The 14,068-nt window shown below is 36.8% G+C and overlaps 1 protein-coding gene and 1 long non-coding RNA gene across 8 annotated transcripts in view; one reads left to right on the forward strand and one right to left on the reverse strand.

The window, feature by feature from the left end:
* The window catches only part of Mef2 (myocyte enhancer factor 2), a 49,573-nt gene that overhangs the window by 11,324 nt on the left and 24,181 nt on the right, over window positions 1-14,068 (forward strand). For 4 of the 7 annotated variants that reach the window (XM_003695322.4, XM_012488843.3, XM_086917538.1 and 1 more), the window contains exon 2: window positions 7,765-7,824. The exons of 1 other annotated variant lie outside the window; for it this stretch is intronic. The gene's annotated coding sequence lies outside the window, so the exon portion shown is untranslated. Of the gene's footprint in view, window positions 1-7,764; window positions 7,825-8,681; window positions 9,780-11,272; window positions 11,413-14,068 lie in introns of those variants that run through there. 2 more of the 7 variants (XM_086917537.1, XM_086917536.1) reach the window with 2 other exon arrangements.
* LOC147658490 (uncharacterized) lies at window positions 1,400-2,967 on the reverse strand. The gene is made up of 2 exons (XR_015295194.1): window positions 2,638-2,967; window positions 1,400-2,101 (listed from the first exon to the last, which is right to left on the reverse strand). It is a non-coding gene; the product is annotated as an uncharacterized LOC147658490 (long non-coding RNA).

Here is a 14,068-nt window from a genome sequence, read left to right on the forward strand (position 1 = left end):
CGATCGTAAAGTAAATATAAGAAATGTTAAGGGTCTTAGTTTTTTAATTCAGAATTTAGAAAGGAAATTGATTCTTGAATTGATAAAAAAATTAGGAACAATTTTTGAAATAAAGATAAGATGTGAATCGAAATTAATTCCTTAAATTCCGCAAATGGTTAATACACGGATGGAAAAGTTTCTCTTCTCGTTTAGAATTATTTCGCTACTCGAAGCCTTTAAAAAAAAAAAGAAGCAAGAGTAAGAAGAAAAAGGGGGAAAAAGGAAGAAAAGGAGAGGAAGAAGAAGTAGCAAAAGATTCGGAGAGAGAGAAGAGTCTACGTTTGGAATAAACGTAGTTTCACAGTTCGCGCGAGATTCTTCCTTGTTCACATGTGTTCACATGTGTGTATATGTTGCTCTTCCTCTCCCTTCCCCCATACATACGACTCGAGTGTGCGTTCACTCAACTCACAAGTCTCCCTCTTCTTGTTTTCCTCTTTTCCCGACCCTCTTCCTTCGCGCCACCTCGTTTTCCCTCTCTTTTCGCCGGCTCTCGCCGTTCATTCTGCTTCTCTTCGAGTAGAATCGGTCCGCGTATCGTCTCGCGTCGAGTATCGCGTTTCAAGCTCCAGTTTGTGTGCGACCGAAAGAGGGACACACAGAGCTAGTAGAGGAAAGATCCTTCGAATCACTTGTACATTTGAACCGTAGTTTATTCGTTTACTTTGGGAAGATATTCATTTCTTTTTTGGAAACTTTTAATGGAGGAAAAGATTTGATGGTAGAGAATTATGATTTGTGGAACTTGTTCTTTTATTATAAAGATTCTCCGTGACGATACTTTTGTCATTTTTCATTCTTTTCCTTTTTTTTTTTTTTTTTTTATGAGTTTTTTTTAGAAAAATATTACGCAAGATAGGATGATTTATGGAAGTTTTTAAAATTGCATTTCATTTTGTTCGTATCAGTATAGCGCGATAATATTCTTTGCATTTTTTCATTGTTTTTTCGTATGTTAACAAAATTTTATTCGTATTTATAAAAAAAAAAAAAAAATTTGAAAGTTCATAAGGCCTGTGATGAATAATTATACTTATCTCTTTTCAAAAACTTGAATCACTTTCTCTCTCTTTAATTTATTCAGTTATTTCGCATTCAAATAAATTAAAATTATTATAATAATCTAATCATTAAATAAATATTTCAATCTTAAAACGAATATTTCATTCAACAATGAATCAATTGAATATCATAATCGATAAAACCATTAACAATAGCTTAATTATCGTAAGATTCATCTCGAAGATTCATTCTCTTTGATATATAGGGTGTCTCTAAAATCATGATGAGTGAATGATCACACGTGCAAAAGTAAATTGTGAATAAATCTAATTCTAATAAATGAACTGTCGATATATTACTCTATTCGCATCTATTTAATCAACACTTATATTCACTTGTATTCGAAAATTTTTCACATTACTCGAAAACGAAATTTTAAATAAAAAGAATATTATTCTTTTCATGCAGAATCACCATTTCACCAATCAATTTCCTTGCTACCATGATTTAAAACACACCTTGTACATGTTCGTTATTTACCCAACCGGTTTCGCAGTTCCGTACTTGTTAGCAATCGTTGTATCAATTATTAGATGTACCTCGTTAGATGGATGTGACCTTGCTAGTCGGCTCGACTTCGTTAAACAGCAATTGCGTATCTGATGAAGAAAGTGCGAGGAGCCCGATAAAACTTATCATGACGATTACAAAGAAACAAATGAAATTTTAATTTTTCTTTCTCTTTTTCTTTTTCTTTTTTCTTTTTTTTCATTAATACGTTTGAACGTTACAATTTTTCTTCAGTTTGATTTTGTACACACAAGACAGAAAACGTTGCGGGATTCTGATTGTTCTAATGTGTCTGGTCTCATCGCGTTGGCCGTGGCAAACCGTGGGGTCTCATAACCAACGACGTGTGGCCCTACCCCTTTAGGTGCCCTCCTGCCACGTTCTTCCTTCTATTCACTCGATTCGTATTAATTTTAACAACTTAAAGGGAATTTCTGACGTAGGCAGTTGTTTTTCAAAAACTCGTTTACAAGATTTACAAGAAATACTAAAAGAAAACTTTTTGAATTATTTTTACTTTGTTTTACAAAATTTGTGCAAATCTGTGCAATGTATATAATGCGTGTAAGTTTTATATTATTTGCAATATATTAGTCGTGAAAAGTGAATTGAACACGTAGAACGTGTATTTTTTCAAGATTATCGAACAAAATTTATTATATATATATATATATCTATATAATAAGAAAGACATGTTTGAATCGATGAAATTGAATATTCATGGATTATCGAAAAAACTGATTCTGTGGAGAAATGTCTCTGTAGGAGAGAGGAACACGTGTCCTACAGTCGGTTGAGGCCACGTGTGAGGTTCAGGATGTTTGTATCAACTCCTACAACCGTGTGGTTCGGCTCCAGTTGAAAATCGATGGTTCGATATTCAATTAGTTCAAATTTTGATTGGAAAATAAATAAAGCATATGAGAAAATCAATTACTTATAAATTTTTAATTTATATATATATATATATGAATTTCGTTTCGTTACTGAATTAATTCAAGTATTATCGATTTTAATATTTACCAATTTCAAGTTGATCATATTTAAAAATCAAACATCTGTCTATTTGAATATCTGTTTCCAAAGTAAATTTCTACATGGTCGTAACATCGATTCAATTATCAACTTTAATAACAATCTCGATATCGAGTTTATTATCGATTTAACCGTCGTTAATTTTGACTTTGTTTCTTCAATTATCGATCACAAGTATAAACCGATTATCACCGATTTCCCACGAAAGATGTTACTCTTGAAACCTGCTACATCCACAAACTTCTAAGATTCTCTTAAACCAGCCAAAACGGCCAACGGATTAAAGTTGAACAACAGTCTCCTCGAATCAATCTGGCCCTGTATATAACACCGTATTAACAAACTCACATTCCACCTTCCACCATTAAATTCCTCTCCACCAAGTTCCTCTCTACGCGTCGTTAATTTTCCACTCGAATCGATTAATCCCCAACATCTTCGTATCGATCCGTTGTTCATCCTCTGTGAATCTTTCGTTGCGCAGAGATGAGAAACGGGCAGTGAAATATAAAGATAATCGAACGTGGATAATTAAAATGAATAAGGGGGGAAAAAAAAAAAGAGGAGGATAGACGAGCAGATGGGAAGAGGGAGATGGGGGGTGTGTTGCACGGGTGGGGACGAGTTAAAGGGGGAAGGGAAGCGATAGGGCGAGGGGTGGGGAGGGGGCGCCAAGGGGAGGAAGGCACACGTCACTTAGTTGAAGCACGTGCTCTGGTTTCTGGCGGCTGCTCCTGCTCAGCCTCGGTCTTAGACTCAGCCCTGGCGGCTGCGTTTAAATTTAGCCACAGAGCTTTAACATCGTCGTGTCATAGGACAAAGAATATGGCGCGTTGCACTCGCGCCAACATCTCTCGCCGACTCATGGGCTCGTTCTAACCCGCCAACCATATTCTAATCAATCCGCTTTTTTTTTGCTTTCTCCACCGTTTAAATTCATTTTTCTTCGAACGTTTTTGAGATAGGAAGTTTTCAATTTTTTATACATTTATTTTTCCTATCTTATTCATCCATCTATCTTTAAGTTTTCAATTTTAAAATCGTATCTTCTTAGAAATATATATATATATATACACAGATTATTATTGTTGAATATTACAAGCTGAATTTTACGAATTTTTATCATCTATTTCATTTCTTTTCGTTTATTATTTCGTGGTAATTGGTAAAGCGGGGGAAAGAAAAGAAAGAAAGAAATTGTGCCCAGCAAGAGAGCATGAGAGCTCGCAATGACGCAAGTAACTGGCTGATCGATGAAGCATGTACCGTGTGTATGCGTATAACTGGTCGTTTTATGCGCGATACGTAATACGCGATACACAGCGCTCTCCATCTGTTGCTAACGCGCAGTTGCGGACGCCGCTATCACGGGGATGATGTCGGGCAATGATTTTTTTTTAACATATGGAAGGTTCAATTTAAAACTTGCCCGCTTGGAAAAATTTCGATAATCACATTTATCGTTATATCGAATTTTAGATTATCGTTATTTTTCATTATTATTATTATTATTCATATCGAAGTATTATTACGTGTTAATAAATATTGGATTAATCCTACTCCATTACGTTTTAGCGTATGTGTTTCACGTTAAACGTAGAAGGGATAGTAGAAGTAAAACTTGAAGCAACATTTTTGAACTATAAATAACTATAATCTATGACCTTAAGTTATAGGTGGTTTCTTCAAGAAGGAGAAAGGTAGAAAAGATACTTTGCTAATACTTTACTTTAGTTTGTGTATAAGTAATATTTGCTTCATAATATTTGATTATTATGGGTGTTGCATTAAAGAAGAAAGAAAAGATTTGAAATTTAAATTTTAAATGATGTATCGACGAATGTAAATATTTTATATATTCTCGATTTCGACCATGAATCGTTTAATTTTAATTAACTTAAAAATTCTAGGCTAAAGTGAACAAATTACCTCTTTTTAATTTTTTATTGCATCTTAATAAATAATCCTTCTGTAATAAGAATAAAATAAGGAAGATGGAAAAAGATGTACGTTTAAATTGTCGATCAAATCAAACACCTAAATCGAAGGAATCGTGTATATTATATCGCAATATTTAGACATTATAGACAGGAATAATCCAAAGCCTCGAAATAAAACACAGTATGGAAGAGAAACACAGAAGAAGCCCTTCCTCTTAAGCATTTTTGTCGCTCGTATTAAGTAGCGTAGCGTGGATTATACGCACACGCGTGCACACGTTCCCTTGGGAAGAGGGCAGGCCCTCCCGGATCGTTTGGGCCCCGAGTGAACCTATTCCTCGTAAAATCGAAATCGTTCTTTCGTACTGTTTACCGTAAGAAAAATCCTCTTCCTGTTTTCACAATCTTGAATCTTCCCTTACGTAACCACGAGAGAACACGTATCTCGAAATTTGATATATTTACTTCTTCTGCGTCAATGAAACAATTCAGGCGGACGTTCTTCTTCTACTTTTCTCCACGCCTAAAAATTTTTCGAAAAAAATGAAACTGTTCCCCTCCGCAACTAGCCATAATAATCCGTAATCATCCACGTTACCATATAATCGATCATCTCTCTTACGCAACAAAATTTTGTCTTCCAAAAAGAAGAAGAAGAAAAAAAAAAAAGAAAAACACGAGGAAAGTAGAGGAGATTTCTTTCTCTCTGGTGGCGCACCACCCTCGATCTTCCTTCGATAAATCTCAAATCACGATTATTCCAAATTCATCCAACACCGTCCTTGCACACGTATGACCCACGAAGACGCGTGTAACCGTGCCCTCGCGAGCAAGGGTTCAGGGAGGAGTTCACGTAAGAGCGAAGGGACTTGGGGGGTGGAATGAGAGGGGCGGAGGAAACGTTAAGACACGGGGGAGGGGAAGGCGCAAGTGCAGGCGGGAGGCTGCAGCCGGCTGTGCCGTCAGCTGCCGACAGATTTATCGAGTGGCACGTGCCGATCCAGAGCAATGTCGTTTTATGCCTTCCTCTTTCCTAGCCGCCGCTTCGCCGAAAGCAAAAATTATTGTCGCCTTTCTTTCGTACGAAACGCCTCTCTCTCTCCCTCCCCTCGAAAACGCTCCTTTTTCTTCCGTGTCGGCTGTTAATTGGATCCTGGTAAATTGGATTTTTGGATTTTACGCTCATCGAGGGATCGTTTCGATCGTTAAATAAAATTTCTGCGAAAGTCTGAGAACGTTTTATCATGTTTCTTCTTCTTTCAGAGTATTCGTTTAGATTTAGATTCCTTTTAGATTCTCGATGATTTTAATGATTTTCGATAATTCTTCAGAGATTTCTTATTTGTGATCGGAAATCTTTTATCCTCGTTTCTCTTCTTTCCACTGTATTCAAAGCCAAAGTTTCAAAGTATGATTTCGTCGATTCGACAATCTGGAATCCTTGTGAAGGAAGGAATAAAGATTATTTTTATCGCTGTGCGATTTCTCTAAGCGAAGAAGAAAAGTGGAAATTTAGGAGCAACTTGGCAAAACTATCCCGCTTTAGTCGCATGATCTCATCAATGAATCAGTTGAGCTTCAAGATTTGGCTCGCTTTTTGAGCTGACATTTTCTGACGTGTGTCTTCTGCGTGGAATAACGGTGGATGTTGAGGAGGAAATGGAAAATAATTTTAAAAAGCATCGAGCCAACTACTTTGACCGAGTTGAAAAATTCGATACCCTCGAGTCGAAAAAAAGATATGTCGTTTCATTTGATTTTCAACGAAAATAATGAATCCGTATGATATTATAATATATTTACCAGTGATAACACAAATGAAGTTAACGAGAAGATAATAAAAAGTACGTATATTGCGAAATGTTTATTATCAATCCAAAAATTTCTCATTTCTCTTTCAACTAAAAATCGTCTTGAATCGTCTTCAACAGCAATATGTCCTTTTGAACTTTGCCATTCTATTTGATCGACGCTCGATTACGCGTTTTATTTTTATTCATTCCGTACTTGATCTTATTTTACACATCCCATTATATATTTTTATAACCATGAAAGTAATTATAAAAGTCATTAATATAAAAAAGAAAAAGTAGAGAGATAAGTTGTAATATAAGATAAACTAATTTAAACCATCTGCTCTGATAACGTATCAGATGCGTGATGCAATATCGCATCTTCTGGAAAAAGAGAGAAGAAAAAGAAAAAAAAAAAAAGCACGTATCGATCGATCACTTAAGTAAAAATCTTTCTTACAAATACTTTTGTGTACACGTTGTTTATCCGAATCTTTCCACTTCTTTTCTCATTCCCGAGGAAATATAAACAGGGAAGGGGAGGACTTCACTCTGTCTGATTTGATTGCACTTGAAAGAGTGTTTAAAAAAATCGATCCAAAAAAAAAAAAAAATTGTTCCAAAGAACAATAAAGAGAAAAGACCCTCTCCGAGCGGCATGAACTTTCGAACTCTGTTATCCCTCTGCTCGTTCCGATCGATCGAACCAGGACAGAACGAGTGATAACGATTTTCCTGGATGGAACCGTATTAAGAGTGACTTAAATTAATAACGACCGACTATTTTGGAGAAGCTTCCATGCTCCGTTAACCCGATTAAAGGTGAATACGGCGAAACGGTGGAGATGGCATAAAGAATTCAGTTGAATCTTCCATCGTGACTGGTGGAATTGGTTCGGTGATTCAATTGTCCCGGTGTAATTATGGAAACTTGGACGTTGCTGCGACGAGCTGCTGCGATTTTCGATCGGTTTTTTTACAACAACCGATGGGACGGATGGATCGGTTAGGGGGGAGGATGGGATAGGAATTATATCGTGTCACGTCGGTTCATTCGCCCATTTATCATCTCCTCCGATTTATATCCTTTTTGAATAAAATAAAAATCTTGCTCTTCCCTATCTTCCTCCGAATTTCAATTATATCGGAGTTTTTTTATTTTTACTTGTATTTTCTTCCTTTCGATCCGTTGAAGAAGAATTATTACGTTTGATGTTGTTCGAGATTTGATTTTCAATTTTTTTTTTTTTTTTTTGTGTTTAACTTGAAAGACATTTAAAAGACAAATCGCGTTGAAATTTTCATTCCTTTTTTTAAATAAAGATTAGAAATATGCACGTTTCCCGCGAAAATTAAGAGCCATCCTCTTTTCTCGTTTTCAGGACCGTCGTCGTGAATGCAACACCGACCCTGTATTTTGGCTCCTACATGCAATAGGAAAGGTAAGCGTTTTCCTTTTTTTTCTAACATCGAAACGTTACCGGAAAAATTAAATTTTAAATGAGAAAATTGTATGGAAATTATTATTACGTATCGATAAATCATGACGGATTCATTAAATGCAAACTAAATTCATCGATAATTACGAATAATTAAAATATATTATTATTTAATAACGTGCTAACGATCTTCTTTGTTTCACACGCCACGTCATCCTTAAATTAATTTTTATTCAAAATATTCAACGATACTCGACAAAGATAAATTCTCGAGTATTCACAAGTATCGCGTGAATCCCTTGATGATCAAAAATTCCAAAAAAAAAAAAAAAAATAAGATGCAACAAACTTCATCGATAAAGATTTCCATTAACTAACTTACTCATCGTCAAGATGCGACGTTATAATTACAAACTTATAAAGGAACCTTTTACAAATCACACGTCTGCTCAATCAGCATCCTCTCTCCAAATCCATGAAACGGAAGTCGAGTGCCAAAACCATCCCGTACCATCGATAAACGATATCCAATACGAATATCATTCTCATATTACAATATACTTTTTCCCTCGATGCATCGTCTCGTGTCTCGTCGTCATCATCATCGTCGTCGTCGTCGTCGTCTTGGCCGCGTCGGTAAGGTTAGTTTGTCGGGCGTTCGACTCCGGTGCAAGCCGGTTGGACGTCCGTACGAAAGAGCTGGTTGGTCGCTTACACAAAGACCATCGCAGAAAAGCTATATCGGTGGTATTTTGGTTTTGGCTCGGCTCGACCCGCGCAGTTCTGGGAGTGGAGTTCTAAAAACAGCAGAGGTAAGTCCTGCCTGCTTGTGCTGCCTGCTTGCTTTGCCTTGCCTTGCCATTGCGTCTCTCGCGTTGCCGCATATTCGGCCCGTCTCCTCATCCTGGCCTGCTCCTCTCTCGCTTCTATTCCACCTACTTTGTAAAGAAAGGAGAAAAAAAGAGAAGAAAAGACAAGAAACAATACCGAACAACAATTCGTTCGATCCCGTTACTTCATCCCCAGAACTGAACGAAAGATATCTCCTTCTCGTAGTATATATATATATATATATATACTTTTAAATCCGTCGTGATCGTGCACCCATAGAAAGATTCTTCAAGTTGTTCGAAATATGCGTTGCAGGCTTCTCGCGTTTAAACCCGTTCGCCTCCCCTTGATCCGTTCTTAGCCGCGGCAAAGACTCTTTAGCGACTAGCCGACGCGATCGCTACACCGCTCTTCTTATAACTCGGGCATACTATGCCGGTTTCATTCCCAGAAGGCACCCGGTGGCGAACCTTCTTTTAGGCACCCTCGCGACCGCCTCACCCGGATTTATTTCTTCACGCCGAAATTATTTTTGGGATCTTTTCACGCGGTTTGTTAATACACCACACCGGCACAACATCTCTTCTTCTATCCACTGACTCTGTCTCTTCCCGGCTCGGCGGACCTACGTTTTCGTTCGCTTCTTTCTTCTTCCGTTCCTCCTTCATTTCTCGCCACTAACCGCCGATCTTTCGCGCCGGGACCAGTTGGACGCGGAGCGAAGGATCAAGGGAACGTCCTGTCTCTCTCTTTCTGTTCCCGGATCGTTCGAGGGGTGTGTCGTCGTCGGTGGTGGTCCAATTCGAATTCACGATTTGAACTGGTTCCAGCCAAGTTTCGATCATCTCTTCTTCTCCATCCGCGTGTTCACCGCGTGTGCCATAATCACGTGCAGCCGTGACGTTCGGTCGTTGTTTGGTTTTCGATTAGAAAAAAAGAGAAAAAGAGGAAAGAAAGAAAGAAAAACTGTAGTGTAGATCAGTTCTGGAAGAATTTATAAGTGGAAGATTCGTGGATATTCGTTGGGATGTAAATATCGATTTAAAGATTGGTAACGAAGAATTGTGAAACGATTCTACGGTATAACGAAAGTTCAACATGGCCAGCCGGGAGAGATGTTTCTCAGCGTAAGTTTCCACCATTTTCTAAGCACGGCCGACGAGGCGCCCTCGCGCGTGACGCGTTTGAACGGATTTAGGCCGCGGTGGAATTTCGCTCGTCTAGATTCGGACGACATCGGGTGTCGATAAGGGATTTTTAAACAACCGAATTCGATCTCTCGAATTCAAATCGGTTTGACGCTTATCGATAAAGGAAAAGGAATCTTTAAGGAGCAAGATTTGTATATCGTTTAATTGTGAAAGATTAATAAAGATTGGTTCGAATTTTAAACTCATCGAAGATACCGTTTAAATAATTATTTCACGAATTGGAAAGTCTCGGTGTAGCGTCGAATATAATTCAGGATTGAACGAGAATGATTCGAAATTATAGTTTTCATCTCTTGTTTTTTCTCTTGTTCTTCTTTCACGTGTCGCATCATCGCGTGTGACGTCGACTTCAACGATCTTAAGCTTGGTTGCTGATCCCGTTCTTTCATACCAAGAAAATATTAGAGTCATTTACGTACCTCAATTACTCTTATCTCATTTTTTCTTCAATCAGTATCTTATTCAATTCAACAAAATTCTCAGTTCTTAATCATAGCCACTCCATCTAAATGCAATTTCCAATGCCGTTGTCGTTTTGGATAAATCTGAAAAAAAAAAAAAAAATGTAACAATATTGCAAGTTATTTTTATATATTTGCCGGAAATGTAATATCATCACTCGTGGTTCATTTACAAGTATACATCCTCTATGATTCATCTAAAACATCATTTTCTTTTTTTTTTTTTCTACGAAATATCATCCCGTTCCTTTGGTCAAATTTTTGACTAAAAATTTCCTAGTTTCTTATTAATTTGTTTGATCAACAAAATTTTAATAAATAATCCTCGCGTGATAAAATAAAGAGGAATAATAAAAACGAATAGGCATCGATTATTGTATAGATCGATCGATTGTATATGTATAGATAGCGTTACAGAATCATCTTCGACAAAATACACGAGTTTGTCTGCCATATTGAAATTTTAACGTGTCACGTGTTGAGCCATACAATCTCATAATTTTCTGCTGTAACCATGCCAGCACGATTTTGACAATTTGGTCGCGATCGTAATAGGTATTGCATTTTGAAATCGGGCAACATACATCTTGTTCATTAACCCTTGGCAAACGTTTCGTGGCGTCTGCCGGACGCCGCTCGGCATGTTTTTGCGCACATTTTCCGCAACAATTAAAATAAACATTCTTATACAACGTTATTTAGTTTGAAGAACTCTTTCTTATTTGTTTCTTTTTCTTTCTTTTTCCTCTTCTTCTTACACGTTAAGCAATCAAATTTTTTTCTCGTAAGAGAAAAGTTTTCCATCGGGAAATATTCGACTTCGCTTCGCCAATCATTTTATGTACAGGGTGTGCCGTTTGTAACGTTGTATACTTTTTATAATTTTAAAAGGATATTTATTTACGGAAGAATTTTTCAAATTGTATTTGGGGACGAGCGAATATCCGGAACAGTTCAAGATTCGATATTTATTCCATATTTAAGGGATTAATAGAAAAGTAAAGTTAATCTAAATTGTTGTTTCTTATGATTCAACATCGATAAGATTAAGATTAAGATTAAGATTGCAGAGGAAGTCAAGTGGAACAGTAAGTAATTCTTATGTCACTACTCATTTAAGACTTGCACTTGATACACTTATATCCGAGTAACTTATTAAGTCTTTGAAAAGGAGAAAACTCGTATTCGATCGATTGAAATGATAATGTAATCCGAGCGATTCTCTTTCAAAAAATTCCCTAGATACGATCTAAATTCTCTAGACTAAATGACATGAATTTCGCTCCATTGAAATTAAATTTCACTTGTGCGTGAAGTGAGGATAAAGGAAAGAGAAATCAAAATCTTTTTTTTTTTTTTAATAAAACACCCAGTAGATCATAAACACACAAATGTAGATCGGTGAATAAGAGACGCGTAGATCGAACGTCACGTTCGTTCTTCTGCCCTTTACACGTTACCTTGATCGTCGTCCAAATCAAACGTAACAACGACGAACACTCTTCGTTCACGTTCGCATCATCGTTCGAAAATTATCTCGATATCTAATCACGTTATTCCTTGTAACGATCGGTTCCAATTAAATTTATCGATCATAATTGATCAACATTCGTTGATCCTTTCGAATGTTTTGTTCATTTTCAACGATCAACTGATCGAAACGATGGTTTCGTCGCAACAATCGAACGAACGATACGATTCGAAGATTGGATAAAATTTCTCAACAGAGGATTACGGAGGACGAATTTTCTCCCACTAGTTTCTCAGAGATTAGATTCTCGCAAAACGTGTCTATTATTCTTCCATACTGATGAAATACGTATCGATTCGAAAAATTTTAAAAGGATTGAAAAAAAGAGAAAGAAAAAAAAAAATGGAGAAGAAAAATCGATTCGATTTCGTTCGCGATTAAGATTAACGTTGTAAAGGCCAAGAGTAGTTTACACGTTAAATTAGTTCGCACTTTCACTAGCCTCTTTACACGCGTTTTATCTTCTTTCACCTCGCATAATCTGCAAGAGTTATTTCAGGGTAACTTTACCTCGTGCGCTCGCGCGCTCCCTCGAACACACGAGCAGAGAAGGGTGAATGAGGATCAATTTGCAGCTCGTCACTTGACCACCTTGAAACTGTGTTATAATAATGATCGACAGGTTTCACCCCTTTTTTAAAGACGCGCTTAGACATCTTTACTTTCTTCGAAGAAAGAGAAGCGTCGTCTCTCTCTGCCTTCGATTCGATTCATTCGTTCTCGAAGATATCGGATCTTTCTCGTTTTCAGATTTTATCGTGTCGTTGGAAAATTTGGTATAAGATAGAATATCGTTTCTTTAATTTTAAAGAACTGGACCACTTCTTTCAGGTGGGGTTATATCTTAAGGAAAATAGTTCAATATCTTCTTTTCTTCGTTTAAAAGTTTCGAAACGTAAAAGAAACATATATTATAATTTCAACGATATTTTGAAGAGAATATGGATAATAGGATGCTTGAAACTCGGAGAACGGAGCATTTGAATATCGTGAAACGTTTAGATTTAGCCGGACTATGAATCGTTTGAATATTGGAAACAATCGAACGGTTTGAACATTTGAACAGCGGAACATTCGTATAACTAAAAACGTTTGTGATGCGAAAAATACGGGTGTTATGAAACCTTTGAATAGTGGAACATTCGAGTTGTAAAACGAGTCGAATGGTGCAACAATTCGAATGCTACAACGATTGGTCAATGAAATATTCGAATCGCATAAGTTTTCCAACAAGAAAATCTTTGAATGTGACGAAACGATCGAATCTTGAAGCTAACTTCGAACGAGTCGTAGAAAAATTTCAAGCAAACAAATCAACTAATCTCTAGCTAAATTGCCTCCCTTAATCGTTTCGATCGAGCAAATCACGGGGGGAGGGGGGGGGACAAAGCTTTCGCCCCGAGTCGAAAGGGCTTCCTTCGTTTTCTCGCTGCACGAGAGAGAGTGGAACCTGTTGCTCCCCCTCGTCGTCGATGAAAAGCGATATAACTCGCGATAGCATTTGTTGAACACGCGGAACACACAGAACAATCAGCCGGCCTTACTCTGAGATTTCGTCCGATCTTCGGGGTACTGGTCACCTGGTGACGTCATCTCCGGAGTTTGGTCTCATTCTCTCCCTTTTGGTCGCGTGCCAAGTGCGCAGATCACACGTGCCTCGGTTAAATGGCAGCTCTCTTGTGCGTCCGCCACGTATTTCGCCTCGTTTAAAAAGCTCTGATAGCTGATGAAAATTTGTTCTAAGAAATTTCTCTCTTTTCACTTCTTCTTCTTCTTCTTCTTCTTCTTCGCGTATTTCGTATTATTTTCGCGAACAAAGTGTAATCGTTATTCATTTTATTTATTTCATCTATTTCGTAGTTTTTACAATTTCAGGGGATATGGATATCGTTGTTATTATTATTATTATTATTATTATTAGTCTCCAATGAATAAGTTATTACACAGTTTTAAGATATAATTTTCATAAGGATGTAGAATTATTGGAATTACTTCTTATCAGTTTTAACTTGGTACAAATAATTTTAAGCAATTATTTTCTTCTTATATTTCTTTTTTTTTTTTTTTTTTTTCAGGAGATATTTCGTTTCGTATTTATTTTATTCTTTTATAAGTATTTTTCTAATTAGGATGGATTATATTTTTATTACACTCGTACACATATATAAATAAATATTTCGATCTGTCTAATTAAAAATCTTAGAGAAAAATTA

The sequence above is a fragment of the Apis florea genome, unplaced genomic scaffold (assembly GCF_048593485.1).
Source record: "Apis florea isolate Af1SG1 unplaced genomic scaffold, ASM4859348v1 contig_2203_pilon, whole genome shotgun sequence".
NCBI lineage: Eukaryota > Metazoa > Arthropoda > Insecta > Hymenoptera > Apidae > Apis > Apis florea.